The 27,532-nt window shown below is 36.1% G+C and overlaps 1 pseudogene; it reads left to right on the plus strand.

Moving 5' to 3' along the window:
* Positions 1-27,532, plus strand: part of LOC114697534 — a 75,820-nt pseudogene that overhangs the window by 39,783 nt on the left and 8,505 nt on the right.

A 27,532-nucleotide genomic window follows, 5' to 3' on the forward strand; every position in this document is an offset into this window, starting at 1 on the left:
TAGTTCTATGCTGCCCTGAGCTACACAGACTTTTTCTCAAAAAGCAATGGTTAGTAAAGTCAAAGAATCATAATTTTGTGACTTAGAAAATTATGTGAAATCAAATTTTAGTGTCCATAAATAGTCTTTAATTTAAAAAAATTATTTCTAATTTATGTATATGGGTATTTTGCTTGCATTTTTTTCTGCTCACTATATGTATGTCTGGTGCCTTCAAAGGCCAGAAGAGGGTGTTGGATCTCCTGGAACTAGAGTTACAGGTAGTTGTGAGGTGCATGTGGGTGCTGAGAATGGAACTCTGTGTCCTCTGGAAGAGTAGTCAGTGCTCTTAAGTGCTGTACCATCTTTCCAGCCCCATACAAATTATTTGGAGTTTGGCAGAAGTCATTCATTTATGTTTGTTACTATTTTCATGCTATAAAGACAGTTTAGTAGCAGCCACAGAGGCCTTAAGTGTGTAGTCCCTTGCAGAGAAACTGCTTACTTCTGCCTTAGACTCTTAGGATCTCAGGTTTTCTCTCTTAGTTCCCCATAAATTTTTTTTAGCCACATAAGATTACCTACAGGCCACTCCTTATTTTCCACCTTTGTATATGTTTTTTTTTTATAGATAGATTTTAAAATGGTAGTCTAGTGCTTGATGTTAACTGTTCTTTTTTAATTAGTGTGGAAGGCTTATTCTCATTTTACCTGAGAGCCAAAAACTACTACATTTGAGAAGCTGAGTTATGTTAGGGTCATTTCTGTATCAAGGAAAGAGCATATATGTAGAAGTAAAATAGAAAGAGTCTTGAAAATTTCTTAAGATCTTATGTAACTAGAAATCCCTTTAGATATATTTGCAGATGAGTTCATAAGCATATTTAGCCTCTGTTACTTTTTTTCAGAGATGTTTGAGTTTTAAATAATTCTTTTGTGCATGAACATTTTGAATGCAACTATATTTTAGATTGGGATTTGGATTTCATCATGTTTTTTTTACTGATGTATCATTTCAATAGCTTAGAAAGTTGCTAAACTAATCTTTGCCCAAATTTTTCCCATGGTTAGAGTTATCCTAAATCACCTTGAAATCCTCCCAAGACCACTGTTTTGTGGGTTTATAATTACTTCTTAATGGTACCCATGACACAATGGAACACAGTTAACTAGAATATGTTCAGTTTTATGGAAAACTCCAGTTGGAATCAGAGGAAAATATAATAAATTGAATGTGTCATCTTATAAAGTTTAAAAGTGGTTCTGTACACACATAGAATGGTGTCTGCATATTTTAAGCTTGGAGATGCTAAGTAGCGACCATAATGCTGTTGTAAGTAGTCTGTCCTAGAGTATAATGTTTCTAATTTGATAATTAAGTATTTAAAAAATAAGTTGTAGATTTTAGAAACTGTGTAAAGAGGAAGGATTTAAGATGTTTCTTGTGGTACCTTTGGTAATATTTTAAATACAAGTCAAATATGGAATAAAAATTGGATATTTGCTAGTAAGAGATGACCTAAATATAAGATTAAACTTTGAATATATTAATTGAGATGGTTTACATAATGTTAATTAAGAACCCAAACAGTATAATTTGAAGTGAAGCTGGTCTGAAGTGGCTCAGGTTGATGGAGACAGTGAGTGTTCAGTATGTGACTTTAACATACAACTACAAAAAATGAACCTGGTATTCAGAAGACAATCTTATTTTCAACAATAGGAAATCAGAGAATTAGGAGAGAGGGAAAGAAAGAGTGTGTGCATATGCAAACAGAGAACCTTTCCTGGGATAGAGGACCATCTGTGATGGTTAGTGAACTAGATAGGTTTTTCTGCCAGAAGTACTGACCAGGCATCAAAGCATCTGTTGTTTCACTGTTGTCTGCTTGTGACGCAGGATAATAAGCAGATCAGATGTAGACCTCAAGGAGACATTGCTTTTAGTTGGAAGGTTGTAATAATTTTGTTTCAGAGATTACTGTACCGAAGCATTTTAGGTTATGGGGACTTAGGGACAAAGTATAGGCAATAACTCTTGGTATATCTTGAAATATTAAAGTATACAGTCTCAAGGCAAAGAAGACAGGAATATTGAAATCAAGAGATAATAGGCCTTCTAAGATGACAGTGTCTATTTCTATGACTTATTTTGTTGATTGATTTTTATTATACCTTCCTCCCCTACCCTGGGGACAGGGGGGTCTGGTTTTGTTTTCTCAAAGGCTTCCTTATTCTTCAAATCTGGAAATATACAAATTCTTTCCAAATTAATAGTTACTTTTTTAAAAAGGTTTTCCTAGTAAATAAACATTGTATTTTAATAGTTTTCCATGTGATAATTAGGTAGTTGCTAGAAACTATCCTGTACTCCTTTGTGGGCTGATTCTTAGAGTTCAGTCCCTTTGAATTATAGAAGTGAAGTTTTTGTTCTTTAGACTCTTGAATGAACTTGTGCCTCTTAAGAAAATAAATAGTAGAAGAATTGCAGAAGGCCACTGCTGACTGAGAGACATACTAGGTGATATTAAAGGATGCCTATAAGACTCTTGAATTAAAGAAAGCTAGCCTCCTCCCCCAAGTGTAAACAGAGCCTTGCTTTAACAGAAGACTGACTTTTCAGCCTTTGATTTGTAATTACTTGTTATGATTCCCAAAGATTATACAATGGCAAGAGGAAGATCCAGTGAGACCTTCCTAAAACAGGAAAATTGCTTAAGGTGCTTTGAAAACAAGAACAAGAAGGTTAGAAAATAGTTACTAATGTAAACATTAATTGACTAAGGTAATTTTGAAATGAGAAAAAGAAAGACACACGTTTCTAATGTGGGAAGTTGCTGAGGAGATCAAGGAATTATTTCTAGAATTAATAAATAGATTGTGATAAACAATTAATAAAAATAACGTTTCATTAAAATAGTTTTTCATTTCTTCAACAGAAATATTTTTTAAAGTGGGGCTTTTTGCTATCTCCTGGAGACCATGACAAAATGAGAATATTTCTCAGGAAGAAGATAAAATAATTACATAATGCCCATCACTTCGTTTAAAATGACACTGACCCCCTTTCTATATTAGGAAATCTTAAAACACTGGTGTCTTTCTACTGTGGGTTGAACTTGGTAAAAGTACAAAACATGAATTTCCTGCTAAGTTTCCCAAGATACCTCTGAATTACTCCACTGTCAAATGGCCGTACTATAGGAGTGTGCGCCACCGAAAACTAAAGAACTTACTAGCTTTTATTTAGGCTAGGCCTTCTTGGCAGTCCTGTCTCCTGAAAGACACTGTTGTATGAACTAGAATATCAAGGTTAGGAAGAGTGGAGAAGTGGAGGAGAGGTGTTGTGCTATTTATTTTGAGTGCTGCCCACATACAGTAGTTCCTCTGCTGATGCTGTACTTGCAGATCACAGCCTCTGACTTTCACTTTCAGCTCTGACCTTCACAGTTGCTCCCCAAAGCAACTCGTTATAGTTGGAAGTTTTCCTGTGTCCTGCCTGGTCCACAGCTGCTCAGACCAAATAAACACACAGAAGCTTATATTAATTATAACTGCTGTATGGCCATTAGCTCAGGCTTATTACTGACTAGCTCTTAGCTTAAATTAACCCATAATTCTTATTTATGTTTAGCTACGTGGCTTGGTACCTTTTCTCAGTTCTACCATATCATCTTGCTACCTCTGTGTCTGGCTGACGACTCCTGACTCAGCCTTCCTCTTCCCAGAATTCTCCTTGTCTGCTTATCCCATCTATATTTCCTGCCTGTCTACTGGCCAATCAGCATTTTTATTTATCAACCAATCAGAGCAACATACATTCACAGCATACAGAACAACATTCCACAGCACTTATTTTCTTTCTAATCAAAAAGGAAGGTTTTTAACTTTAACATAGTAAAATGACATACAATAGAGCAGTTATCAAGCAAGAATTACAGTTACAATATCTAGTCTATTTGTATTTTACAAAATTAAAGAAAATATTTCATCATCTATCCTATATTTGTGAGTCTAAAGTTTCATATCTAATTTATCTTTTATCATAACCAAGGAAAATTATAACTATCTAGTCTTCAACTACATCAAAGATCCCAGAAGGATATAATGTTACATAAGTAAAACAGGAAGTGCATTACAAGCAATTTTCAAAAATCTAGAATGACAGAGAAAGCTGGCAGCCTGGACAGTCACCTAAAGTTCTTCTGCAATGTTGGGCATCTATTTTCAGCCCATAGGCCTAGAGTCTCTTAGTCATTTCTTTTTGTGTCCTGTAGAATGTCTGGCAGTTTCTTCTGCGAAGCAGGAACCTGAAGGACCATTTTGCCTTGCAAAATTCAGTGGTCACCTTCCTGTGGTCCTGCATGTCCAGTCGATACATTTTGTCAAGCAGTCCAGGCAAGAACAGTTTCTTGCCCAAATGGCTATTTTTGCCAAGAAGAAGATAAACTCCATCCATATAGAGTGTCTTCAATGCCCATCCTCCTCTTTGAAGTAATTGTGCTGCCAGGTATCTCATTGTCCAGAAAGTCTAAGTTTTTAAAACATTTTAAATGCCATATTCTGTAAGGTCTTTGAAGTGTTTGAAGATTACCTACCTAATTGAATTATATCTATATATACCTAGAAACTTAACATGACTATAAGTTTCACTATCATAGAAGACTAATTATTAATCTGTATTTCTTAATTATCCATTATAGTTTAAATGAGTTACATAAACATAATACCTTAAACAAGAGTAGAAATATATATATATATATATACACACACACACACACAGAATAACAAAATTAACTTTAAAAATTGTATCAATAAACTAAAAAATATATACCAATGTAAAACATTTTAAGCAAGTTGCTCTTTAAAAGTAGGTTCAACAATCCACCCTTTTATCCTATCATATCCATATCCTATATTTCCATATCAGCTTTTCCACCTATGGCCTTCTTATCCTTCCTGAGGGCTCTCTGTCTTCTTGACCTTCTGGTCTTCTTCCCAGCAGGTTCTCCTGATATGGTTGGTAGTCAGGCTATTCTATTCCACTTGGGACTCTGTAGTTTCCTAACATTCCTCTTTTGCCCTGAAATGTAATGCCTATTCAATTACTTTGCCTGTAATTTTCTCCTAAGCTCACTAAATTCCTCTGTCTTTAGTATTATTTTATTAATATTTATCAGCATTGATTTTATTTTTCTTGTCTTGTAAATTATTTTCTCATTCATTCTGTGCTGGGCAATAAGTTGGTGAATTTTTCTATCACTATAAAAGCAACATCGTACAGCATATCATTTTAATAACTACATTTTAAAAGCTTAGAATATTTTGAGATTGTATTTGAATTATATTTTTCCTTTCTTTTCTTCCCTCTAAACCCTCTTATGTACCTTTCTCGCTAATTCATAGCCTTCTTTTTCACCAGTTGCTATCACATGCACATATTTACTTGTATATACACACATATTCCAGATAGAGCCTGTTGAATCCATATACTATAACTTGTTTTAATACTACATTTTTAAAGGTGAACTGTCCTTCCAACCATGTAACACATAGTTTGTCAGTAGATGCTTGTGCCAAACCAATTAAAAGAACTGGGATTATGTAAATGAAAATCTCTGTTCTCAGAGTATATACATTCTACTGAAAGAGAAGTAAATATTGAATAAGCAATATGCTAAGTAGTGCTAGAAGAAAGGTATAGGAAGGTTTTTTTTTTTTTTTCCCTCGGAAGTTGAGTAGCAGGTTGACTGAAAAGATTGGATAACATTTATGTGAAGATGATTTATACTTTAGTTTGTATGTTTAGGTTTCCACAGCTTGAGCATTCTTAAAGTAGGATACAATTATGATGCTAGTTTTGGATAGTATGCTATATTAAATCTTGGACTTTTTTTGGATTTGTTAAGTGGAATCAGAATATTTGTTAACAATAGTCATTCACCTAGGATTAACTGTGACCTCTGCTTGTTCAACCGGGCTTTTATTGTACTTCGTCTCTGTCATCCTCCTCTGCATCTTTTTTATGTTGCCATAAGATAAGACTCCTAATTTTTCTCATTGCCCCAGTTTTACTCAGTTCTTTGTAGCATCTATATTGTTTACCATTGCAAACCTTCTAAAGCTTGGAGCTACTAATCCTTTGTATTTACCAATAACTTTCCTATGGAGAATCTTATTTCTTATTTCAAAAGAAAATGATCTGGCCCCTCACCAGCTTTGTTTTTATCTGTCTAGCTGCATTTTTCTCAAGGATAGACCATCAGTTATTTTCATGTTATTGCTTGAGTACTTACAGATCAGCTAAAGCAATATATATCTACTCTTACAAGTTTGGAACTAATAGCCCCAGGGTTAAGAGCACTGGTGTTCTTTTAGAGGACCCAGGTTCCATTTCTAGAACCCACATGGATGCTCTCAGCCATCTGTAATTCCACTTCTGGGGGATTCTTTTCCTGACCTTGTGCACCAGGCATGACACACATGTGCACAGTACATAGACGTACATGCAGGCAAACACTCATGCACATAAAACAAGTATTTTAAAAGTTTAATTAAAATTCTGTAGAAAGGAGACTGTAAGTAGATGCTCACATGACTCTAGGTAATGGTAGAGAGCAGATTTGCATTCTATTGCCACAGGCCAAAAATAGAATTGGGTGAGATAGAGTACTTTGAGAAAATCAGCTTTGCTGTGAATAAATGGAATTGGGACAGATGTGAGCAGTGTTCAACCAGTCCATCGTTACCTTTGAACTTCAGGTCAGTCCACAGATACAGAAGTCAGTTACACCTTTAGGATCTTTGTGGACACCCATAAGTTTAGTGACTTTCTATCAGAAGTGGTTTTAAAAGCAGTTGATTTTTTAATGTAGCTGATACCTCTTGAAGAGGAAAAGCCCTGCCTGTTACCATTACTCTTACTGTTTGCTGTCTTTTGGAGCCTTGTGGTACCTGGTTGCTGAAAGTTAGGATTGGGAGTTGTTGGCCAGTTACCCTTCTAGCTGCCTTTATTTCCTCTTTGAGACAACTTCACCTTTCGTACTTTGACCTTTCTGTAGCCCATGCGTCACATTTTTTAAAGATTGAATTGTGTGTTTTAAAAGACTATCACCAGTCGGTTCATTAGTTTACTCAATTTGTCCTGTGATTCTGCTATATTGAAATGATTTGTACTGGTATTGGTGTGTCACACCTGTTAGTTATGTTGATGTCATCTTTCTCTTTAGTGCCTAATGCTGGTGCTTCAGACTAGCTCTCCCATTCTGATATACTCTGTTTCCTTTTGAACTGTTTATTTGTTTTTTTGTCATGTTGGGTATTGAACTCAGACCTTATATTTATTTATTAGGCAAAACTTTACTACTGAGCTACACTTCTGTCCAGGCTATTAAACTTCTGTAGCCTTCTTAATTACTGAATTAAAGTCCAAATCTTCAATTGAAATTATTGGTGCTGAATACTAGCTTTCTCCACTACTTTCATCAGACTAAATTGTAAATGACTATCCATGCTTTTAGTTGACTGGTTAATTAATATCACTCCTGTCTGTATTTAATCATTTCCTGTTGTCTTTCTATGTTCTGGACTTCCTGCTCAGGTTGCCATAATACAGTATTGATTGGATGGCTTCAACAACAAAAAATGGATATTTTTAAAGTTCTGGGAGTCGCAGAGTCAGATCAAGGGTGTTGCCTGCATATGTTTCTGATGAAGGCACTTTCTCCATGGCGGACTCTTCACCCAGTCTTCTGGCCTAGAGAGGAGTGCTGCTATCTCTTTCATTACAAGGACACTGGCTTCCTAACGACTTAGGCCCTGTATGTCCCATCCCATGTGACATTTGTCACTCCCTCACAGACCTGTCTTCAAAGAAAGCCACATGGAGGTTAGAGCTACAGCAGAGGAATTTGCAGGGACTCAGTTCATTTGCAGGAAGCTTCCTGCTTAACTCTGGGCTAGTAGATTTCTGGGCAAACAAACTTTCTTATATTATTATAACTGTATATAGAGAGTTTAGTGTTATTACTTTCTTGTAGAATGTGTTTTGCTCATTCTTTGAGAAGTATAAATGGTTTATCGTTAAGCCATAGGAGTATATTCATTTAATCTTTTTCATATATACATAAAAATCACATTTCCTTTTTACCATTCTTAAAGTCTTTTAAAGTTCTTCATGTAACTTTTCTTTTTTAGGTACTGAGTGGATCTTTCTGAATGATGATTAAGGACCCTTGTTGTCTTTGTGAATTTACAGACTTTCTAGTATAATGTTACCTGGAGAGCTACCCTGTATTGTGGACATAGATAGCACTTTTGTATTTCTCACCTGCCACCAGAATTTGTTACTGATTTTTATGAAATCCTATTTAGAATGTGTCCCATAGATACTGTAACTTTATTAAAGCAAATTTAGATTATTAATGTTATAAAAACAATGTAAAGAGATCTTGTGTATATCCTCTACTCAGTTTCCCATTGATAAATGACATTTTCTAATACCGTGTATTATACCAGAATATTCATACAGACAACTACTTTCAGATTTCTGTTTTATCTTTAGTCAGTTTTTATTGTATTTAGATCTGTAGAGTTTAAGCACATAAATTAACATTCACAGGTACGATACAAAGTAGCCAGCGACTCCTTGTTAATATTTATAACCACATACATATCACTCTTAGCCTGACAAGCACTGATTTGTTTGTTCTGTGGATCATTTCTATGATTTCTGTCATTTCCAAAGTGCTATAAAAGTGGAATTGGAAGTATGCAACCTTTCAGAATTGTCTGTTTTTCATTCATCATAACTCGCCTTAAAAGTGTGGCCTTTTTATTGTTAGTATTTTGTAATCTAACTATAGTTTATTTTTATATTAGTCATTAACTAATGAAGGACTTCTAGGTTCTTCTAGGACCATTTCATAGATAAAGCTACTGTGAGCATTTGTATACATTTTACCATACATTTATTTGTGAACATAGTTTTTCTTTTTCTAGGATAAATGATCAAAAATGCTAGATTTTGTGATAATCATTTGGGTTTTTTTGTTTTGTTTTTTGGGTTTTTTTTGGGGGGTGGGTGGGTTTCGAGACATGGTTTCTCCGTGTAGTTTTGATGCCTGTCCTGGATCTTGCTATGTAGACCAGGCTGGCCTCAAACTCACAGAGATTCGCCTGGCTCTGCCTCCCAAGTGCTGGCATTAAAGGCATGGACCACCACCACCTGGTCGATCATTTGTTTTATGATATAAGAAGCTTCCAAACTTATATTGAAAGTGGCCATGCTGTGTTAAATTTGCATTCTTGTCAGCATTGCATGGACTTACTTTTCAATTTTAGTAATTAGGTACGTAGTAAGAAAGTCATTGTAGGTTTGGTTTCATTTGCATTTCCTAGTAGCTAATAGTTTCCTTTCTTGGTGATTATTTGTTGTCTTGCCCATTTCCTCACTAGGGTACTTTCTTTCTGTTGAGCCCTGAATGTTGATTCTATTCTAAATACTTGTTCTGTGGAAATATATGCTGTGCACATATTTTCTCCCAGCCTATAATTTTCTTTTTCATTATTTAATAGGCTCTTACAGAGCTTTAACTTTTGGTAACATTCATTGATCTGTTTTTCTTTTAGTAGACTGCAGTTTTAGTGTCAATTCCACAGACTGTTCTCTTGACTGTGGTTTCTGAGGCTATATCCTATAATTTGTCCTACAAGTGTTATCGTTTTGTATTTTATGTTTTAGATTAATTTTTAGTTAGTGTGATACTTAAGATTCTCTGTCTTTGGGCAGGATGTTAATACTCTGTTTTTCTCTGCACAGTTTGTTGAAAAGGTTGTCCTTCCTCCTTGAATCACCTTTCTGTCTTCCTTTAAGATGAGCTAAATACATTTCATAGGTTCTCTCTCGTTCTTCTGCTTTGCCAGTTTTCCTGCAGATGCAGCATCCCACGCTGCTGTATGGATCAGCAGCAGAGATACCCGGAGAGGAGTCCTCCCACTGATTCTTCTCTCTTCAAGGTGATTGTAGGTCCTATAGTCTTCCCTTCTGTGTATATTCGAAGTGCTGCTCTTGCCTCTGTCTGCAAGAAAGCTTATGGCACCTTGGCAGGAATTGTATTTATGACCAGTCATCCAATCTCTTTTCAGGTCTCTAAATTCTTTAAAAAAAAAAAAAGTATATTTATTTTATACATTTGACATCAAGTTCTTTTTGCTTCCTGGTTTTCTTATCTGTTTTTATGTTACAAACTCATTTTAAACATTCTGCTTTGGTTGTCCCACATAGGATACCACCCCCTTGCCTCCTGCTCTCCAGAAACCTAGGCCTTTATATATGCAAAACTCTTCCCTCATGCACTGCCCTCCACTCCTATGTAGTTATTTCCTCTTTGATTCTTAGGGTTGTCTGATTCTCTTGCTGAGTTCCTTGATTCATTGGGCATTTAGAAGTAGTTGTACAGTTCACTAGAGAATTGGGTTATTTTCACTTTTTATCCTAGAGAATGCAGTCTGAGATTCTTTTGTCAAGATACATTTTATACTGTGGATAAACATTTAAATGTTACACACCTTAAAGACCATCTTTCATGCATTTGTTTCTAGCATGTGGGTAGCAGATGAAATTTAATGGTCTTGTCCAAATCAACTTTACCCTTCCAACTTTAAATCTGTTTTCTCACAGTTGAAGAAGCAAAGATCAGTGAATGCTTTCTAGTTCTCTGCTCACTTTCTCCATTTTATACAGTCCAAGATCCTTGCCCAGGGCATGGCCCCATCTACAATTAGGATAGATCATCTCCTCAATTAATGTAATTGAGATAACTCACCACAAGCCTGCTCAGGGCCCATCTCCCATGTGAATCTAAATTCTATAAAGTTGACAGCTAATACCACTCTGAATACTTTGTGTGTTACTTCAGTTAATTCTTCAAAGTAAGCTGGACAGTAAGTGGTAGACATAGAATGGGATCCAACTGCTCTTGGTGCAAGGCCCACAGACCTAAGAAGTTACTGTACCAAATTTCTTTTTCACCATCTTTCATCATGCTTTGGGAGTGTGTTATGTTTCTGTTTGTTCTGTTTTTCATAACTCAATATTGTTATTTTGGATACTTTACTAAAAATATTCATGCTCATTAACTTTTGTGTGATGAATAATCATCTTCGTCAACCTAACTGGATTTGGAATCACTGAGGACACATGCTTCTGGACCTCTAGAGTGCTTCCACAGAGGTTTAATTGAGGAGGAAGGAAAGATAGACCCAGAATGTGGAGCACACCGACCTGTGGACTAGGGACCCAGGCCGAATAAAAAGGGACCAAACAGCTCAAGTCGTCATCTTATTCCCTCCTGACTGTGGCTGTGTGACCAGCCGCCTCATGCTGCTGTCACCGTGTTTTCCTGCCATGATATGCCTTACCTCCTTAGACTTTATCTTTTATAATTTATCTTTCTCATGTATTTTGTCAGAGCAGTGAGAAAATTAGCTAATATACCATCCTTCTCCACTTTCCTTTAACTCTGCTTAATAGCACAGAGACTCTGTTTTTCCTCTTTCCCTTTAATATTGGGTTTTAATAAATTGGTAGTAGTAGAATTTTTTAAATTCCAGAGTGTAGTTGGTTTTTTTACTCTTTGCTCTTTGGGGACTGACCACCCAGCTCCCAGATAAACACACGGAGACTTATTCTTGAATGCCTGGCCTTGGTTTGTTTTGTCAAGCTTTTCTTAACTTAAATTATTGCATCTACCTTTTGGCTCTGGGCTTTTATCTTTCTCTATTCTATATACCTTTCTTTTTTTTTTCTAACTCTGTAGCTGGCTGCATGGCTGGCTCCTGGCATCCTCCTCTCTTCTCCTTTTCTCTCTCTTTCCTCTTCTTCATCTCCCTCTATTTATTCTCTCTGCATGCCAGCCCTGCCTATTCTCTCTCCTGCCTAGCTATTGGCCATTCAGCTCTTTATTAGACCAATCAGGTGTTTTTAGACAGACAAAGTAACACAGCTTTACAGAGTTAAACAAATGCAACATAAAAAGAATGCAACACGTCTTTGCATCATTAAACAAATATTCCACAGCATAAACACATCTTCAACTAATATTCTGCAATACCAGAGTTTTATATAGTTTTTATAATTAACATCTGTTTAACCTTAACAGAGTAGGAATAATATATTTTTACTTTCTAACAGAAGTGTACTTGTTAATGATCGAGTTAAAAACAATAGTAATGTGATTTTCAAAACATGGCTCTTTAATTTGATCTTTGCAAACCAGCCACATTCTAAATGGATCAGTCACAATTAGGGGTTATTCTTGTCAAAATATTTTAGGAAAGTATTCTCTAATAGTTCTTTTATTGATTTAATATTGCATTAATATATACAATAGCTTTTTATATTTTATTAACTTAATATAAGCTTTTCTTTGGGGTAGAAATGAGGATGAGGCTATTTATGTGTGTGTGTGTGTATTTGTATTTTTGTGTGTGTTTCTGTCTCACTAACACATTAATCAAGGTTATCAAGGGGACCTGACTAAATTTAACCATTTCCTAAATGTAAGTTCTGGAAAAAAATTTGAGTTATGAAATTAGGTAGACATTCATTTGAAGCATTCAATCTTTTTCTCTGTCTGACTGTCTGTCTGTCTGTCTGTCTGTCTGTCTCTCTCTCTCTCTCTCTCTCTCTCTCTCTCTGTGTGTGTTTGTGTGTGTGTGTGTGTGTGTGTGTGTGTGTGTGTGTGTACAGTTATACACATCCCAAGACACACTTGTAGAGGTCAGACAACATTCTTTTTGCCTTCCACCTTGTTTGTCTTCATAGTTTTGCCTTTGAATATGTCGAGCTAGCAGGCCTGAGAACTTCCAGGGATTCTCCTGCCTGTTTCCTAACTCACAGTAGGTGCCCTGGGACTGCAGATGTGCACTGCCATGCTCATCTTTACATGGGTTCTGGAGATCGTCTACTCAGGTCCTTACACTTGTGCCACAAACACTTTTGCCCACAGATCCAGCTCCTGGCCTTGCATTTCAAGCTATAACTGCATTTATGAATGGCGAGATAAGCAAACTAAACTATTTATAGTTTTAAAACATGTTTTTATGATGTCTGGCAGTTGGATTTAGGATAGTTTTAATACAACTTGGAATTACTCATTTCCTGTATGCAGGGTCTTCTCTTATAAAGAAGCTCCAATAATTATAGTTCCTCCCTGCTATTCCTTCCTCTACCCTTGTCTCCCTCAGTTAATGTTGCTTTCAGTCAAATGTGAAACAGCTTTGTAATTTATGTGACTTAAATGGGAAAGAAATTACTTAACTCAGACATGGGATCTGAGATTTATGTAACCGTTGTTTGATAGAACACATCCTCAGGGGCATACACTGAAGATTATCTACAAAGGTTTTCGTTGTGGGGTAGTAATAATAAATAGGTAGCTTGTCTTTCTGTTCTACTGACTCCTCTTAAACCCTTAGTAGCTACCACCATAATCGCCCTTTCCTAAAAGAAAAGCTTTCTGCTACATTAAATGTATTGTGTAGTATCAGCAAGTAAATTCGTAGTATGTAGGTAAAAACAAATTGAGTTCTGGTTCATAATTAGTTAGTATGTTGCCCTTGTACCTGTTGGTATATTGCATGAACTCCGTGTTTACACAATTCTGGGTAGACTCTCTTCTATAAACATTCATGTGTGTCCAAAAACTGCATCATTATTCTTTCCATTCTTCAGTATTCTTTCAGGTTCATCTTTAAAATTTGTTTTCCTTTTTTTATATTTCCCCGAGAAGACCGCATTTGGAAACTGGTGGTGGACAGTAGTGTACATTACATTGAGATTTTACTTAAGAGGAAACAGACAGTACTAATTTTAGAAAATCTAACGAGCTAATTCAGTAATATTTTCAGGCATTAAAATTAAGATGCGGTAACATGTTACATAGTAACTAGAAGCAAACTTTTTTATTCGTCCTGTTTTCAAACAATCCAGTTTAACATTTTCTAAAATACTGCATTTCCTATGTTTATGAATGAGTTACAGTGTAAGTATTGTAGTGATTAACACCAATACAGTATTTACTTTTTGAGTTCTAGAATTTAATTTGTCTCTTTTTTACTTCTGTTTCTGAAAAATAGTTGTATAAAAAATAGTAAATCAGCATGGAATACTGATGTAATAATGACTTCCAAAATTCCAGAATGTGTACCCAGTGGACTTTGCAGGACCTGTGAAAGTCAGCTGTAGCCTGGTGTGACCTGAATCAGTGTGTAGGGTCTGGAAACACATGAAGCCTACAGATGTTTTGAAGAAACTATGCACATGTGTATTTTTCTGAGGAAGGATGTTTGTTAGATATATAAGGTTGCTTCTGTGTTGTAAGGATTGGGGCATACAGTGATAGCCAAATATAGCATCCAGTTTATAGACTCAGTGGAAGGAGGTGTTAAAAAATAACCAGTTTGAAATTACAGTGTCAGAGACTTTATCAGACTCTATCTTGTCTAGGGGTCAGGAAGGGCTTTTTTTTTTTTAATGAATGTATGTGTGAATTGAGATTTGGCAGTGGGGATGGGGGGGGGGGGGGGGGTGGAACTCAAGACAGCTCTGTGTAGCCCTGGTTGTCCTAGAACTCACTTTGTAGACCGGGGCCTTGAACTTATTTAAAGGCGTAGACCACCACTTCCTGACTGTGAATTGAGATCTTAAAGTAGGAAGTATTAATAAAGTATAGGGAAAGGAAGTGACCTGTACTTTGTGAATGTCTCTCCAGAGTCATTGTCAGATGAGTAAAGGGAGCAAAGAAGAGGGTAGGAAATGAGGATGGATGGAGTAGAACCATCTCTGGGTTGTAAGGAGCCATGATTAGGATTTTGGTTTTGATCCTAGCTTTGGGAAGACTGTAAACGTTGAAACAAAGTATGCTTTTTATTTAAAAAAAAAAAAAGAAAGAAAATATTTCACATGCAGAGTAGTTACCCTGTCTGAAGAGATTGTTAGCAATGTGTGGAAAAGGCATGCCAATGAAGGAGATAGGTGGAATAGAGGGCAGTGGTGAGGAGATGCTCAGATCTCACCACTGTTTTTAACATATAATGTGTGTGTGTATATATGCATAGTACATGTTGCTTTGGGGGTCAGAAAACTGGCAAAAAGCTAAGTCCAAAGTTCTGTTCTTGTGGCATTCCTGGTCTTAGGGGCACCTGGAATGAGCAGACTAGGAAACAAAGTGGTTTGAAGTCATTATGACTAGTGGGAAGAAATAAAGTAGGATGTATGATCTGAGTGTTATTTAGGTGGGTTTTGATTGCTTTCTTTTGGCCTTAAAGAGTAATCTTAAAATAACTAAGATGTGTAATTTTTCTTTTGTGTAGTAATAATGATAGCTGATGTGATAGAAAGTACTCTGTGGATATTATGGTAGACAAAGGCAGAGAGTGGCCCCCATATTAAAGATTTAATATAATGTGTGATCCGGGAATGAATCCTGTATTGGAAGTTTTTAAAATGTTATTATCAGACAAAATTAGAATATGAACTTAGGTAAGAGTATTGTCTCCATGTTAACGTTGGTCACTGTGTTACATACAAGAACAGTCTTGTCTTAAGAAAGGCACCCAAGATTAAAGAGCAATTAAAGGGACATCAAATAATTACCTCCGTGCTACAGTTCAGAATAAAATAAACAAAAATGTTGGGCTAGGAAGGTAGCTCAGTGGTAGACCACCTGCCTAGCATGTGTGAGGCTCTAAATGCAATTCCTAGCACTGCAAAAATAGACAAACAGAAATGAAATAAAATATAAATTGTATACATTAGAATGTATAGAGCGAATGTTAAAAATAGATAACCCAAATAAAAAGGAGGAAGGCATTTTACCTATTGTTGTTACTTCCTGAAACCATTTCAGAAAATATAAAATACGAAGAAACAAAGCTGTATTGTCCCACAAATTACATGAAACTTTCATTCACAAATTATAAGGTGTATTTAATACTGTTACTGTTATTTTCAAAATGAGGAAGCTAGAGCTTTGAAAAGTTACCAAACCAGAGCCAGGCATAGTGGTACACACCTTTAATCCCAGCACTTGGGAGGCAGAGTCAGTCTGTGAGTTTGAGGCCAGCCTGTTCTACCTAGGAAGTTTCAGGCCAGTCAGACATTCTTAGTGAGACCTTGTCTCAAAGAGGGGGAAACAAGTTTTATAACCAAGCTACTAAAAGGGCAAATAGGTATTTGATCTGCTTCTGTAATGGGGCTCAAGAAATTTAGCAAAGGAATGGCCGGAAGCCGTAATTAATAGTGGAGCACTTGTTAGATGCTCAGAAACACAAGGGAAAGGGAGAGTGATTTTAAAAGTTACATTGTTACTGCCACTTCTGTTGTGTCTACTTACCAGGTTTTCTCAGAAACCATTTTAACTATATTCTTCTGGAAATTTTTGTATGCAGCACTGTGTTTATTCTTTTAAATGATAGCATAATCCACATTCTGTTTACAATTTATATGATCTCTTTAATCCTCTCTTAGTCCCTTTATTAAGTTGACTTTGTGAAGATTACTTCAATATCTCCATTTATTTAAAAATACTCATTATATTTATAGTATTCAGTGTTTACGTAATAGCTACATAAGATGGATTTTGTGTGTTCATTAACTTTGGCACCTGACTTTTGGCAGGTGGTTTTGGAATGTATGCTTAAAAGAGACCTCATTTATAATAAGGTCACTCCCACATTTCACCACTGGAAGATCGATGACAAGAAGTTCGGCCTTACCTTTCAGAGTCCTGCTGATGCCAGGGCTTTTGATCGAGGCATTCGAAGAGCTATAGAGGATATATCTCAAGGTGGGGTTTTTGTTGTGGTTTCTAAACATTTTCTAAATGTTTACACATTATATAGATATAGTAGATATTTTCTGTAACATTGACCTGAAGTGATTGCTGTCCTTTAATCAAGTAAGTGTTTGTGTTCTGTGACCACACTTTGAAGGACATAATGAGTAGAGAGAGTAGTGAGCAGTGAGAAGGCTGCTTGGCTTCCTTTATGTTTGTCAAGTCGCAGTTGATAGCAGTTGAATGTTGTATTGTGAAGAGCCTGTCAACAGTGTGGGTCATGGTACATCACACTCTTTTCTCTTTAATGAGATACAAAGAAACATGGTAATGCTCAAACATATGTAGACTCTAGATACTCAGGTATAAAACTCTGATTTTGTTGAGATTTGGCAGAGACTGCAATCTCATCTATCCCCTTTTATATCTTACCAGTCTGTTAAATGCTGATTAGCCCCAAACATGGAGATTTTAAATGGAGAATTTATTTTCCCATAGTTCTGGTGTGTGTTTACTTAAATAGAAAGAAAGTACATTGAAACCCATCTCTTCCCATAGGAGAGAATAACCATTTTTTCCCTCCTAATTGAGAAGGAAAAGGTCTTTAATAATAGAAACAAACTTGCTAAGAGTAACTAAATCAAACCATAATAACCCTCAGTGTGGTCAAACATGCCTATTAGTCCTGTGCTCAGGGACTGAGGCAGGAGCTTGAGAGCTCAAGATCTTCCTGGGTTATGAGACTGTATCTGAAAAAGCAAGCAGACAGAAAATAGAGTACAAGGGGTATTTTAGAAAAATATCAAGAAATAAACTACTTATGGGAAAACTGGATATGAACTTGAAAATGCTTAATACTGAGTATGTTTTGATAGTGTATGAAGCTGGTTGATTTTGGCATATTTTCTAAAGCTCCCCAGTTGATTCTAATTGTTTAGCTAAGTTTTATAAAACAAGTATTTTAAAGAGAAAATCATTATTCATAACTATTAAAATTTAAAGTCATATATTTTAAATTTAGAATTTATTTTTTTAAGTCTGTGTTTATACACTTATAAGAGAATACTCCCTTTTCTAAGATGGAGTAAATCAGGTTCACAGTATTGTGCCAGTTTATGTTTAAGGAGGAAATGCATACTTGCCTAAGCAGGTTACTATTGCTGTATTCAGCCTGTCTTGTTAAACATTGAATATCATCATCATCAAAGTTCTCTGAACTTAGTAAGTTTCTGTCACTTATATGTATGTTTTTATCCAAAGAATAAACTCCTTTTTACCAGGGTTATGTTTCATCTCATGCCTGTTTCATGCTAGCTATGTGTCATAACATAAATGCAGTATACACTACTACTACACATCATTTTACATTAATTTATTGTAACTAAAGACACTCAACATCATAAAAGCTTATGCAGACATGGTATGACAGGTCAGTCAGTGGAGCCTTGACTGCCCATAAGTCAGGACTGACTTCTTTTTTAACTTGAGCAACTGAAATCTTGATTTTTGAATGCTCATGTTTCCTGGATCACACACTTTAGAAATACTGTGTTAGTCACATTTTGACATCACTTAAACAACCAGAGAAATAGAACACAACTAGTCTGCTTAGCTTTGAAAGAAAGTGGGAATTTGCCAAGAGATGATAGAAGTCACTTTATTATTCTAACAGAACAGCTACAATGTGGTGTTTGAATCTATTGCCAAGCAACCCAGAAATCAATCTTTGATCTTTATAATGACATAGTCAACCATTAATACTAAAATCTAAGGCAAAATATATGTAAATGCTATGCTTAATTAACTTTAACCTCTTTTTTTTTAGGGTGCCCAGCATCAAAAAATGAGGCTGAAGGAGGAGAAAATGATTTACAAGTAAGTAGTTTGGCTTGAAAAGAGTTACAAAACATAAACATTTTTAGGAAGTCATTAGAATTCATGTTAATAACTCACAAATTTCAAAAATGCTTTATTTACCTAGTCTTCCTGATCAGTGGAACCACTGCCTATAGGTTTGTTTTTGTAAGAATTGACTCGTGAAGTTGTAGAGGTTGGAAGTCTAAAATCTATCAAATGGTCAGACTGGCATGATGGAACCTGGTCAGATTCCTGCTGCAGCACTGAACTGGCTTTCCAGACCCCTAGTCCTTTCTCTTCAGGATATCATCTATGTGGATAAGGCCTCACACACTGAGGGAAATCTCCTTTACTTATTGTGTATTGATTAAAATGGGGCTTGTACAACAGAAGAACATTCCAATGAACAATTTGGCTTAATGGTAGAGATTATTTACTTTTGTACATCCATGTTCCCAAATTTCTGATTCAATTTATGTTATGAAAATTGTTTGAAGCTGTTGAGTTTTGTGGAGATGTCTTATACAGCAAATAGTGCATGAGCAGAGAAGCTAACTTCTTTAAGATGAGTAGAAAGAGTGTAGGTGGAGTTTTCCTGCCCTGAACCACTTGCTCCCAAATAACCAACACAGAGACTTGTATTAATTGTAAATGATCGGCCAGTAGCACAGGCTTGTTACTAACTAGCTCTTACACCTTTGTCTATTTCTATTAATCTATGTGCTGCCCTGAGGCTCAAGGTTTTTACTTCTATCCCATTTTGTGTGTCGAACTCATTCTGCATCTGGCTGGTGACTCTTGACTCCGCCCTTCTTCTTCCCAGCATTCTCAGTTTGGCTTTCTTGCCTTATTCTGTTTAGCTACTGGCCAGTCAGCTTGTATATTAAACCAGTCACAGCAACAGATCTTCACACTGTACAAATGGATTGTTCCACAGCAAAAGAGCGTCCTTATTTGTATTTTATGTGTGTGGGTGTTTGTCTGCACACCACATGCATTTCGTGCCAGAGGAGTCCAGAAGAAGGAATCGGATCCCTTGGAACTGAAGTCACAGGTGGTCGTGAGCCTCCATGTAGGTGCTTGGAATAGGATATGTCCTCCCGACCCCTTCCCCACCAAGTAGAGTGAAAGGAAGGGTGAAAGTGCCAGTACTCGGAACCAGTCATTATCCCCTCCTCCCCCAAAACACTGTTCTAAGAGTTTGTTCAGGGTTGAAACTGAAAAACAAAAACCTTAATTTACCTTAATGGTGTATAGTTTATCTAGTGATAATATGCCAGAGTTTTGGAGAATAAATGATTGGGAGTCGTGTGTGTGTGTGTGTGTGTGTGTGTGTGTGTGTGTGTGTGAGTGAGAGAGAGAGAGAGAGAGAGAGAGAGAGAGAGAGAGAGAGAGAGAGAGAGAGAGAGAGAATGTGTGCCACAGATCAGTCCGTTCCTCCACCATGTGGGTTCTAGGGGTTGAACTCAGGTCATCAGCCTTGGAGGCAAAATGCTTTTACCCATTGAGCCATTTCATTGACCCATGTGTTACTTACTTTTTACAAGTTACTTTATGACAGTTATTTGTAATGACAACTAGGATATGACCTCTTCTTTAATTTTTTCAGCTTAGTAGAAGTAAAAAATGTCAAATTTAAATTAATATCTTGAAAGGATTAAATGTCAGAGCAGGAATCTCCTTCATTAATTTATCCAGCAGATATTAAGATCCCATTCTTGGCCATCATTGTTAGATGCAAGATTGTTGGGTGGCAGAGCGAGCACCTCCTGCTCTCAGCAGCTCAGTGTCTGACTCCTGCCATGAGAACTGTCCTTGACTAGTTTCAGAACAGGTCCATCGTTTGGTTTAAAATCCTCTCTTGTTCATGTTTTACTTCTGGTGTGTATTATAGCCTTGATCACAAACATAGTTGTTACTTAAGAAAGAAGTTTTAAAGAACAATGCTAAGTTTAAAGTTGTGACTTAAAAACCTTAACCACTGTGTTCTTTTATTTAGCTTCTTTTCTTAGACAAATCCAGTGAAGCAATTAAGATTTTGTGGGAGTTACTTTGTTTCTTAATTCCAGTTTGTATTTGTTTCAGTGTCATTTTTAATGTCTTTCCAATCAGAGAAGGCAGAACTTCTCCCAAGAAGAACATATCTTAAGATAATCTTAATTGATATAACCACAAAATATGCCTCACAACATACTTGAGACTGTACAAAGAAAAGACCTTAGGTGCCATGCTTCAGGGCAGAAAGAAAAACCAGCTGGTCAGAACTTAAATGTTCTCACATCTTCTTTTCACTATTGAGAAGTACTCAGTTTAATCATTTTGTAAAATGAGATGCAATAGCCAAAATGATTTAAAAGCTTTCAGTTAGCACTTGTTGTCTAAAAATAGTTTTCAGACTGTGAGAGATAAATTGTTGACATGCTGAGTTTGAAAGGCTTTACTTTTAGTAAGGCTCTGTTTCTGAGCATGAGGTGAGTGGACAGCCCTAGCTCTCTCCCGGAGTGTTTGCAATGTCGTGCACACAGCATCGCTTTTAGACACATTGTCACATGGCTCTGAAGGTTTCTGATACTTCTTAGGTTGAGTTTGATTGTCCACACTTCACATACATTTCTGTTCATGTTTCTTAAGTGTTATCTTGGGCTAGAATCCTAGAAATAGGTTTACCAAAAAGGGTTAGATGAAGATTTATATAGTTAGCAAGAACTGTGTAACTACTGCTTATTGTCTCAAAACTATATCTACAGTAAAGAATCTCTACAAACTTAAAAGTACCTTTAAGCCAAATGAACTTTTCATTGGAATGCTCTTCTGTTATCTAAGCCAGCACATGGACCGATTTTTTTATAATACAATTTTTGCCAGATATGTCTTGACATTATTATGTTCCTTTCTTACTGTTTCATCACAATTATTTCATTGAGGTTGCTTAAGTAGAATATTATATATTAGTGATGTTTCTAGACAAAACTCTTAGAAAAGCACAGAATTAAAAAGTTAAGGGAAGCATGGGAAGCATTAAAACATACACCTTTAATCTGAGCCCTAGAGAGCAAGAGCCTGACAGATCTGTGTAAGTTCAAGGCCAGTCTAAATGACGTCATGAGTCCCAGAAAAGCCAGGGCTACATATTTAGTGAGGCCCTGTCTTCAGAGTCAAAGGTGTATATGAGGGGCCTGAGTTTATTCTTAATCAGAACTGTACCTGAGGAGATCTCTTAAACAGAGTAGTTGATTGTGGCCAGTTCTAAAATGAACTGACACTAGAAACATTGTACAGAAATGTTTGTTATGATGTTAGGACAACAGAATTATAGAAGTTTTTGGAATTTATAAGGTGACAAAATCTGAGCATACAGTTTTTTAACTACTATATATATATGCTTATGTATATATATTTAATAATTAAGGTTTTGTCTTGTTGAATATCATCTAGCCACACATTATTCAAAAATGTAATTTGTGATAACTTCAAAAATAAAATTCTTGAGCAAGTGCAATGTGCATTTCTTTGCATGTAAGATAAAATTGAACTTTATTAAACTTTGCAGTGCATTTCTGTGGACTGTGTAGTTACTTATCTTAGGAGAATGTTCTGGAGGTTCTGCCCAGTCTCTTACAGCCTTGGTAGTTGGGACTCTTAACAGGACTTTGAGTATTAAAGAAAAAAAATCAAAAACTCTTCATGAAAAATGATGGGCCAAAGTCTGAAAAGATCAGTTTGAATCACACTAAAATGAGATAAGCAAGAAGAATAATGGGGCTTTCAGTCAGACAGTGGGTATTGAGAAGAGGAAATAGATTGGAAAGTGGCTGGAAAGGCTCGGATGTTTACAAAGTCATTTTATGGACATAGAGAGTTACTCTGCATCAATCTGGAAATCTCAGGCAAGAGTATAGAATATTGCAGTCCATTGTATCAGGTGAAAGGGAAAAGATACATTATGGTTTTTAAAAAGTGACTGGTTCACTGGTAGACTGTATTTGTATTATATTTTAAAATACTAAGATTCTTTATCAAAAGTAAGGGGAAAAGCATAAACCTAATTTTTTTTTAAAGAAATTAACAACCTAAAAATAATCAAACCTTTCCCCTGGTTCGGGATTGTCTAAAATGTTACATTTTCATAATATATAAGTATTACGTGCTTTATTATACATTGTGTGCATAGCACTTTTCAGACCCTTGCTTGGTCATTTCTCACATCCAAATGATGCTTTAGTTGTTTTACTGGCTGAGACCTATTTAAGTCTATACTTAAAAATCCATCAGTTGTCACTCAGCTCATGGAAGTATAGAATTCTAGCCAAGTCAGCACTGGGCTACATAACCGTTTTGTGTTTGCTCAGATACATAGTTTAAGTAAGGCTTATTGTTCGGAACAAAAAGTTTTGTTGCTTCCTTGCTGTGCTGCGGGTGGAATCCAGGGCATTGCTCATGCTAAGCAAGTGCTGGTACCCTGAGCTACATTCCCAGCTTTAATTTAGAATTCCTAAACGACTTCTCAATTAGGCTATACTTTAGTAAAAGATAACACAATCAAAGAAGTTATCTTAAAGATATAATTGCCTTATAATTATTTTTGTTGCTACAACTCATGCTTATTAAAATTTTTATCTTGTAAGTATCTCAACCAGCTCTAAGGCTGATACTGTACCAAATTTATAGTAAAAAGTTGGCTGACCACTTAAATTTTCTATCATATTTTAATGAGTGAATCAAAGCCTCCGAGGTCCTTTTTCTTAGCCATTTGTGTTTTATATTGTCTTATATTCAGTTTGTGGTAGCTAGGTAGTTTGTTTTTGAAGGTCTCCAGCAGCTAAACAAGTTTATTTCTTTTTCTTTCTTTCTTTTTTTTTTTTTTTTTTTGCTCTTCCCAATTTTCAAATATATTTTGACAGAAAATGTTTGCCGAATAACAGTGTTTAGCCAGCTTCCTTTCAATAATTTAGCATTAATTGTCGTAATAGTTTGGGATAACTGTTAGGAGAATTAGGTCACAATGTGACTTAACTGTTTTGTTTTTTACTAAGGAATTTTTTTTTATTGATTTTAAAACTGCATTTTTTTTTATCAATAAGGAATTATTTAGCACTGTGTTTTGTTTTGTCTGAATTACCTGGTTTTGACATAGTTGGTGTTACTTGGCAGTGGGTCCTCCTGTGTATTTTAATCCTTACCTGCTTGGTTCCTGCTGTAGTGGCTGCTTTCATGTAAACGGGTTTACTAGATGTCACAGTTGTTTTGTGATTGAGAAAATTGTATTCTGGAGAAATTACATAGCTGGGAGACTGTGGTTCTAGAGCAAAAGATAGAATTGAAAAGATCCTAGTCAGTTTATGTAATTCACTTGTTTATTGTAGAAGTAACATTAGTAAACTCTGCAAACTCATTTAAGAAACAAAATATACATCTTGAACCTTTAAATTTGCTAATACTATAATGATTATTCCAGATTATTTTAGGATAATTTGAGTCAGTGAAAATACTCAGCCATTTCTACGTGACTGTCAAAATCTCTTCTCAAATAATTACACATTAATGGAGACAGTAGCACATGGTATCGTCTACACTGAAAAGAAATGGAAACACCTAGGACTTTGTCTTATAGTTGCTACTTCTCACTTATGTCACATTTATTTTATTATAGACATTTTTGTTTGTGATATTTTGAAATAATGTCTTAAGTGACAATCACTAGTCAAGTATATTTCCTCACCTAAGTCTTTGATGACTGATGAAACGTTTAATTAAGTGTAAGTCATTAGCATGTTCAACATGGTCATGGACCACTGTTGTTCATGTTTCTGTTCACTGTATCTATCATCAGTATAGTTTTTACTGTGTGCTTTATATTATTAATTTGCAAATTGTTATATTTACTTGAATTTTCTTTCTATTTTCTTTATCACCTATGTATTTGTATTACTCTCAATGTAGTTAAAGGCTTTATCATTGTATCTCTATGAAACAGTAGCCTTTCATTTCCTTTGAGTTATTTTTAATAAGGTCGGTGTTCATGAAGTGTAAATGTTCTAAATTTCCTCTTGTTTTGGCATGGCATTCAGATTGTGTGCTTTTGAGTTCAGGGAATTGCCGCCTTTCGTAGCAATGGTAATGCATAGACTTACTCATTGTGCTGAAGTGTCTTTCTTTGTTGATGTTATTCCCATTAGACCACTGAAGAGGACGCTTCTCGTTCCTAGTGAAAGATCACCTTTTCCAGCAAGAGACAGTTGTTACCAGTGAGCCCTACAGAAGCTCAGACATAAGACCTTTTACCCTTTGAAGATCTGAATGCCAGAAGAGTCTACTTGCAAGGCAGCCAGGTGAGGAAAATGCATACTATTCGTATGTGTAGCATATATAACTGGTGTGCCACAGAAGAACACCAAGACCCTTTGTTGTTTACCAGGTTAAAAATAAACAAAACCCAGAAAAGGTATTGATTTTCACTTAAATGTTAGTCAGACGAGATTGGGTGCATTCAGGTGGTATGGCCATAGACAAGTTAATGTAGTGCTCTGTAAAAGGGCACGGGGATGTGAAGATGAGTGCTGCAGACAGGGAGGAGGGAGTATCATAGTTCAGGCTGTTGTGATACAACTTGAACTGGGTAACTCAAACAGCAAGGTTTTTGTTTGTCTCTTTTCATCCTACAGCTCTAGCAGTTAGAATGACGGAGTTGGAGTGGCTGTGGTAAGGGCCTTTTTTTCCTAGCTGGCCAACTGCTGCTTCTTGCCATGTCCCCAGTTGGTTGGGAATGATAGAAATAAAGACAGATGTGGCTCTAACAAGGACACTAATTCTGTCAGATCAGGAGTTCTGTTCTCATGATCTAACAATCAGCCAAAGGCCTATCTCCAAATAACTGTTACATAGAGGAAGCTAGAAATTCCACATTTGATTTCAAGAAGAGACATGCAGTTTCCATTACAAAGAACACCATGAGCAAAGGTGTATATAATCTGGAAGAAAACCACAACATATTAAAAACAAAGGGAAAAAAGCAGAGAACCGGCACCAGATTATTGAATGTTCAAACTGTGGAAATCACCTTGTATTTTATCAAGTGTGTTTTTCACCAACCTGGGTACACAGTTGTGTATTGGGTTATACAAATACCAGAGACAAAACACAGAACATTTATATGGTTTGTCAATTTTACTCAAAAACAATATGAAGTCATTGTCCCATTTGCATTCCACAGGTAGTTGACAATTCCTGGGGCACTTGGTATTACTCTACCTCTTTTCTTTTATACTGAAGTAGTCACTAGGTAGAAATAAATAGTATTTTATTGTGATTTTAAGTTTTATTTCCCTGATTGCTAGTATATTGAGCAGCTGTTCTCCTGTGGAATTCTCTTATAAAGAACCTAAAAAGTCTTGCATGTCTCATATTGAGTTGCCTGGCCTTTTCTTACTGAATTGCAGGGATATTTCTCTTGCATTATTTTAGAACTAAGTCCTTTATTGGGTACATGCCTTATAACATCTTCATAGTTCAGGATTTGTTTTTTTGTCTATAAATTGGGTAGTACTAGAATCTGCCTCCAGGAGTTAGGAAACTACAATGACAAAATGTGATATATAAAGCACTTGGGGAAAGTATTTTGTTAAATAAAGAAAACAATATTATTCCTAGTCTCTTATAATTCAAATGTGTCCTGATCTCCAAGATTATAGACAGAGCTAGATAGTAACTGTCTCAGCAGGAATTAAATGTGATGGGTTTGTTTCCTTTAAAGCTATACATTTACGCCGGGCGTTGGTGGCGCACGCCTTTAATCCCAGCACTCGGGAGGCAGAGGCAGGCGGATCTCTGTGAGTTCGAGGCCAGCCTGGGCTACCAAGTGAGCTCCAGGAAAGGCGCAAAGCTACACAGAGAAACCCTGTCTCGAAAAAAAAAAAAAAAAAAAAAAAAAAAAAAAAGCTATACATTTATTTGTTGAGGGGTTAATATACAAAATTATGCGTTTGATGATTGTAGCACGAATCTTAAAAGGTCTTAATAAAAACAAACCCGGAGTCAGGTATTGGGTGAATGCTAAAAGATCAGAGAAATAGAACCAGCCACAGCTAACCTCACCTCACCAATTCCTCAGCGGATCTCGTTTCCTCAAACTGGAAACTTTTGTGTCCTCATCCGAATAGATCTCAGCTGAAATGCTGCTCAAAAGCCTAAAAGCTTAACAGACTCTAGTTCCTGGTTTTCATGCCTTCTATACCTTTCTGCTTCCTGTCATCACTTCCTGGGACTAAAGGCATGTGTCACCATGCTTTGCTGTTTTCAGTGTGGCTTTGAACTCACAGAGCTCTGGATGGATCTCTACCTCTAGAATGCTAGGATTAAAGGTGTGTGTGCCACCATTTTCTGGCCTCTATGTCTGTCTAATGGCTGTTCTGTTCTCTGACCCAGATAAGTTTATTAGGGTGTACAATATATTGGGGGACATAGTATCACCACAAATGATGGTGCTTTCATACTTACCAAGAGTAAAACACCCTTGTGTTCAGCACAATGGTGTTAGGATTCCATACTATTTGTATTTGGATATAATCTGAAAGGCATCATGGAGAATATCCCACAGTACAGAATCCAGCCCTTAGTTTGCAGAGCAGAAACCTCATTTTGTTTTTCAAAATAACTAAATTAAAGTCCCTTTTCTAAGATTCAGATACTTCAGTTTGAGGAAATGATACATAAAAATCAGAATCCAAGAGGATTATATAACCAATATCTTATCATCTTAGCACATATTCTACATGCACTAGTTCATGATCTGGGCAACCACTGAAAACCTCTTGGTGTGAGTATAAGTGTTCAACAGAGGAATTAATATGCTTGAATATTTA

The sequence above is a fragment of the Peromyscus leucopus genome, chromosome 4 (assembly GCF_004664715.2).
Source record: "Peromyscus leucopus breed LL Stock chromosome 4, UCI_PerLeu_2.1, whole genome shotgun sequence".
Lineage (NCBI taxonomy): Eukaryota > Metazoa > Chordata > Mammalia > Rodentia > Cricetidae > Peromyscus > Peromyscus leucopus.